This window comes from Micromys minutus (assembly GCF_963924665.1).
Source record: "Micromys minutus genome assembly, chromosome: X".
Lineage (NCBI taxonomy): Eukaryota > Metazoa > Chordata > Mammalia > Rodentia > Muridae > Micromys > Micromys minutus.
Genome location: NC_137970.1, coordinates 111,261,246 through 111,268,078, shown reverse-complemented (window position 1 = coordinate 111,268,078; position 6,833 = coordinate 111,261,246). Strand labels below are relative to the sequence as shown.

Genomic DNA, 6,833 nt, shown 5'->3' with positions numbered 1-6,833 from the left:
AGAAAAATCCCAGAAAGAAGAATGGCGTTTCAGTTACAGGGCATCACATTGCTAATGTGTTAGTGTCATGTAGCACAATGTTGTGTCAAAACTAAGAGATATGGGGGCATGGCTGGCCGCTGCGACAGTAAAGGGGTTCTGCTGCATTTTGTCACTAGTGGAGAGACCACACCTTCCTGAGAACCAGGCCAGAAACAGACGTGTTATTTTGTGGCTATCAGAAGTCAATACTCTGGACCGCTGTTTGCTGCCATGGTTCTTCTGTACTGACAGGGCAGCCTCACAGTTGCTTCAGATCCACCACTGTTAGGTACTTCCTGCCGCCAGTCCTAGGAGTGTGGTAGCTCCTGGAAAGGAGTCACAGCCACTGTCAGCAGGAATCTTCACCCCACTCCTGTGGTTGTTCTCTCCATCATGCCAAAGAATAAAGGCAAAGGAGGCAAAAACAGGCGCAGACGTAAGAATGAGAACAAGTCTGAGAAGAGAGAGTTGGTGTTTACAGAGGATGGGAAAGAGTATGCTCAGGTGATCTAGATGCTGGGAAATGGACGGTTGGAAGCAATGTGTTTTGACGGCGTGAGGAGGCTGTCCCACATAAGATGAAAGTTGAGAAAAAAGGTTTGGATAAATACCTCAGACATTATACTGATTGGTCTTCGAGACTATCAAGATAACAAAGCTGATGCAATCTTAAAGTATAATGCAGATGAAGCAAGAACTCTGAAGACATATGGAGAGTTTCCAGAACATGCTAAAATCAATGAAACGGACACATTTGGTCCTGGGGATGATGATGAAATCCAGTTTGATGATATTGGAGATGATGATGAAGACATTGACGATATCTAACCTGACCTAAGCATGTTACATTCCAAGTTCTCTGAAGATAGCTCTACCAACTGGGATCTTGCTCTTCAGCTGCTAATTAAAGCTTCATTTGGCATGTGTATGACTTGTTAATGCAAATTGATTAATTTTATTTTTGAAGTATTACATTTCTTTGAAAACTAAAGATGTTGAGTTATCTTAAAGTGACATGTTGACACTTTGTGCTTATGGATATCACTGAACTCAGGGCACAGCAGTGTGGACTGTACAGAGACTGCCTTTCCATTTGTGACACTTCATTTCTGACCCAGGAGTGTTTTTGTCAGTAGGTGACCATTGTGGGCTGAAGTAAGTCCAGCTCAGCACACACCTTTATAGTAATAATCTGCATTTGAGACTTCTCATCCGACTTACAGGTATGTGAGTCTGCATGTGGAGTCAAACAGAATATGGCTATTTTTGTATTTGTGGAGCCATGCCATTTTATACTTTCATGTTCTATACATTTGTTTTACCCTTTAAGTTGTTACCACCCATGAAAAGGAATCTTACAATGCAGTTTTGAAATTTTATGGGTAGCAATGTTGAGTTTTAAAAATTAGTTATTGTAGAAATTAAATACTTGGAGGAGATAATCCATTATCTTGACTTTAGAAATATAATAGTTGATGATGTTTATATATAGTTTTACTTTTCTAAGGCATACCCAAAAATAGAAAATGAAAATAAAATCTGTTCTGATACTTGCATAGAGAAATTTTCAAAGAAGGTAATTGTTCACATAAAATATGTTTTACTTTGCAAAGTAGGTTGTTTGTGTTAAGTCGTTTTCAAAAAGTTAGCTACTCTATTGAGGCTTTGGATAATTAATTACTATGTATTGATTAAAGTTAGTTATATAATTGTACAAAGCTAAGTTTCCCTTAAACTAAGCTTGGGTTAAAGTAAAAGGAGCCACAGCTTAATGAAAACATAGTTCCTGTTTTCTAAAGGGAGAGGTCTAGAAACAGAAACACAATAAAAATATATTGGTATAAAAACATTTTTCTTTTTAATATGTTCATTATATCTCTGGTATATAACAAAAATAAATGACTGAATGATTTCTAGTAAAAAATACTAAGAGATATGGATGGTCTCATAAATGAAAATTTCTCAACAATAAAAAAAAACAGTGAGATTAAAATAGCTTTGCAGGAGCACTGGAAATATGGTTCAATGGTACAAGGTACACATGACTTTTCTGGAGGAGCAGACAGTACACCCAGATTGGGCAGTACACAGCCACCCGTAATTCCAACCCCAACGGGTCCCATGTCCCCATCTGGCCTCTATAAACACACATACACTCATACATATACCCATGGACAGACAGACACACCAAGACATATGCATGATTAAAATTAAAATTGGGTCTGAGAGATGGCTCAGTGGTTAGGAGCACTTGCTGAAGACACCTGTGAATTTCCTAGAACCCATTTAAGACAGCTCACAAATGTCTGCACTCAAACTCCAGAGGATCCAGTGTTCTTTTGTGACTGCCACAGGCACTACCTGAACACAGTGCACAGACATACATTAGGCACACACACACACACACACACACACACACACACAGAGAGAGAGAGAGAGAGAGAGAGAGAGAGAGAGAATGAGAGAGAGAGAGAGAGAGAGAGAGAGTGTAAAATTTTTTAAAACAAAAAATTTAAGATATAAGCTCTATTTTAAATGGCTTTATGAAGTTGGCATGTACACTTAATACGTCAAGTTTATCATCATGAGATTAAAAATTATATAAGAATTGTCCAAAATTCAGGTAAGGGCGAGAAAGTGGTAGGACATATTAAAGACAAAACTCTAATTTAAATCATTTTGGAAAACAACTGTATACTAGCTTTGGCCTGTGTCTTAGTTAATTTTCTATTACTATTCGAAAACACCAGGACCAAGACAACTTAAAGAAGGAAGGCTTTACTTTTAGCCTAAGGCTCCAGAGAGATATGAATCCATCTACAACCATCAAGGTGGGGGAGATGTTAGGGACAGCTGAGAACTCACATGAAGGAATCAGGGAGAAAACTCAAAATGGGGCAAATCTTTATTATTTCTACGCCCACTCACAGTAACATATCTCAAATGCAAGAGACTATTGGGGCCATTTATCATTCAAACCATGAGAGTTTGGATCACTCCATTCATTTATTCTGACGAAGCATTCAGTGCAAGTGATAAATTAAGTACTAGAAATGAAACTCCAATAACAACACTTTCCTAACATAGGAGAGTAGAGCAGGAAAGGGAAGAAAGCTATGCAGTGTTACGGTGTGACTCAAGATTGTATTGAGGACTATTTTGGCACAAACCACTGATGGAATTCTGGAGATAATATGTGTTCCACCACAAAGTTGGAGTGACCAGAAGCCAAGAGGCTGCAGATTTGTACTTACATATAAAAAAGTTATTAAGTAATACTGGCTGCTGTCAGGGAGACTTTAATTCCTAGGTACTCGCTATTCCACTTTACCTATAAGATATAAAGTAGTATGAAACTGTGACACAGCTTTTGACTAGCTAGAGAAAATACACAAAGAAACTATAAAGTCCCCCCCAAAAGCATCTGGTACTAGAAACCCAGCACTATTGAAGTGAAAGAACTGAGAAGTATGTGTGTGTGTGATTGTGTGTGTGTGTGTGTGTGTGTGTGGTGGGGTTGTGCACAGAACACAAAACACACACGGATTTCAGAGAGCAACTTTGAGGTCTCAGATCTGTCCTTCTGTCTGTCCGTCTTTCTCAAGCCATCAACTAATCAAACTCAGAGTGTGCAAGGCTTGCTGGCAAGTTCCATTGTGCACTGAGCCATCTGACAGGGCCTGTGAATTGTTCTGTTCCTCTACCCATCCTCTCTTTCTCCCCCAAAATCCCACATCTACATCCAGGCCTCCCCTATTCTCCTAAGATGCATTACTTTCTGCTGGGATTATATGTTCCTTTGCTCAAGACTACAGACCAAAACCCACAGTTGTCTTTACCACAAATCCCCATTGACAACTTAGCATCTGCTTGTTCAACAGGCTTGTGAGAATGTGGCAGTCTTCCTTCTCATCAGGAAGAAACCTGCTTTAACTACAGAGAAACAACCACAGCAGGCTGAGGGTAAGAGGTACAGGCTCCTTTGGGCCTTCTGCTCTAGAGGGCAGGGGTTGTATTTGGGGAAGCCACCTGAGCACTGAGTCTTGGCTTGTAGTGAGACTGTGGAGCAGCCTGTGTGTGGACACCAGGAGATGGAATGAGAGAACTTGAAGGGCAAGTGGACAGGAAGAGTGAGAGAAAGCAGTCAGTCCCCGGCACAGAGCAAAGCTGGCAGGACAGGACTCTAGTTACAGTCCCTTAGCTCAGTGTTCTCACTGGGCATCATCTTCTCCACCGCACTCTCTTAGACAAACCAGGTTTCCTCCCCTCATCAAAAGGAAACTCCAAGCAGTTTGAGGGACCGTGATGACTTCCTGGGAGGCACTGTTTTGGGGCCAGTGGTGTTCTCAAGGTGTCTTTACTATTACGCAGCTTCCTACTCTTCCTTCTTAGGTGTGGCCAATCCCCATACTGTGAAATTCTTTGGGACCACACTACCCTTCCATTTGTCTCATTTCCTTCCATTAGGAGTGTGTGAGTGCTACTGATTTTTGTCCTTCCTGTTCCTGGTCCCAAGGGTCTCTTACCTTTTACTTTCTGCTCACAGGAGCTGAGAATGGTTTACTGCAGTAGGTGGTCTCTAAGTCTCCAATACTACACACAGAGCTGTATATGAAATACACCTAGAGGAACCACCAGGTCATCATATCTATTTGTTATCCAGGGGAAAGGTTTTTGCATGAAATCTCTCTCTCTCTCTCTCTCTCTCTCTCTCTCTCTCTTTCTCTCTCTCTCTCTCTCTCTCTCTCTCTCTCCCTCTCTCTCTCTCTCTCTTCCTTTCTCTCTCTCTCTCCCTCTCTTTCTCTCTCTCTCTGTGTGTATCTCATTTCTCCCTTCTGATCTTTGTCTTTCTGTATGGCTTGGTTACTCTCTGTCTCTTTGTCCCTCTCTCCCTGCCTCCTTCCTACCCTCTCTCCCTACCTCCCTCCACCCTCCAGCACAGGCTCCTAGGCACAAGCAGCTGGTGTCTTTCTAATGGCATGCCCTGGCTTACTCAATTTCTCCCCTGAGGCTGTCATTAAGGGAAGAGCTAACTTCAGGCAACTGGGACTAAGGGCAGAGTTAAGCATTAAGTATCTTTAGAGGAGTCTCTTGAGAAACAGGAACTAAAGTTACTGAGTCATTCAAGGCTGCTTTGTTCTACTATTTAAACGTATGAGGATTTGAGGATCACACAATTTGCTGGAAAATTTTGTTGATTATAGGCCACAGGTACTTCTGTCCTCAACCTCCCAAACAGAAAATACACTAAATATGATTCTTTCTTCCTTCACCACCCTTCCTCCCAGGCCTTATGTTTCCCTGAGCTTGGGAAGCAAGGTTCCAGGGTTAAAGTCTGGGTGGTTTACAGAACATAAAAGCAGAGGAAAACCAAGTGTAACAAGTATAGTGAAGAGTGCACTAGAGGCACAGCCTTTAAGATCAAGCAGCCTGTGAGACCATCAGCTGCTCTTCATGAGGAAAAGGGTAGGTTCCCAGAACCTAATGGTATCTAATAACCCTCTCGAACTTCAGTGCCCTCTTCTGACACCAGGGACCTGAAAGGACGTGCTGAAGACAGCCACGCAGGAAAAAACACCCACTCACATAAAATCAAAATAAGAGAATCTCAAATAAAAAGAGAAATATTGAAAGACTAAGACTGTGTACAAAAGAGTAAAAAAACTTTCTAGTTAAAAAAAAAAAAAACAGTTTACAGGGTCTAGAGACAGAGATTGGCAGGCAGAAGCACTGACTGCTCTCCTGGAGAAACCAGGTTCCTTTCAAAACAGTGTGTTGCTCAAAGGAGCTGTATTCCCTACTGCGTGGTGTCTTCCGCCCTCTGCTGGCCACATTGGGTATTGCACGCACTTAATGCACTGACAAGTACTAGCAAAATACCCATAAATCTTTTTAAAGGTACTTCTTTTCTTCATAATTTATTTAATCATGCTCACATGTACCTAAATGGTTCATGTGGACTATGACCCAATGCAGGATACCTTCAGAACTCGACATGTTTCTGGAAGGACTACTGTAGCCTCGGATATCCCTGATTCAATCTTTCAGGCCTTGGGAAGGGCACTGCAGAGCTGTGGTGCTGAAGGGAATAGAAGATAACCAGAGTTGCCCAAAGAGTAGCTAGAAGATCTCTAGCCCCACCCACTCCCCCCCTTACAGACAGGCTAGCCCTTCATAGTTCCCAGGGAATATGCCAGACTCTGCAAGAGACTTCCAAACTTTTCCCAAATTGTCCAGGAGTATCTATTTAAAACTAAAAGTCTGATCAACAATCACCCTTCATAACTCTATAAGTAGTTGAATGCAGGCACATAGTTATTTGCCCTTAACCTGAGGTAGGTTTTAATTTTTATGATGCTGTGGACTAATCCCAAGGTATCATGTACACTTCTGCTCCACACTCTGATAGTCGACAAACCTGCTTTTTAAAAAACCAACAATAACAACAACAACAGAACAAATCTTAAGACTCCTGTACAGCATGGAGCCCAGTTCATGAAACGGTTTGAATTTTCCAATTAATGTGAATGATACTCTGTTTTGCAGACAGTGGGAGGTACAATTTGCCAATGGTAGTGACTGTGACACAAAATATGACATTTTATTTAGACTCCATGGGCATACGCACCACTGCATGTGAGAATGGCCAAAGTTTCACTGTCAAGGGGAAAAAAGGAATAAACATGAAGAAATGCACTGCAGCGTTTCTTCAAGCACAGAGGCTCAGGAGAACCACCAAGCATATTAGAAAGAAAGAGAATGCGTCTGATACTGCAAGGTGATTCAAGGATTGTCTGGGTTGTATTGGCAGA

At 41.5% G+C, this 6,833-nt stretch overlaps 1 pseudogene across 1 annotated transcript; it reads left to right on the top strand.

Moving 5' to 3' along the window:
* Positions 1-414: 414 nt before the first annotated feature.
* Positions 415-849, top strand: LOC308414726 (eukaryotic translation initiation factor 1A-like; annotated as a pseudogene). The gene has a single exon. The product of its transcript is annotated as a eukaryotic translation initiation factor 1A-like (transcript).
* The last annotated feature ends 5,984 nt before the right edge of the window (positions 850-6,833 follow it).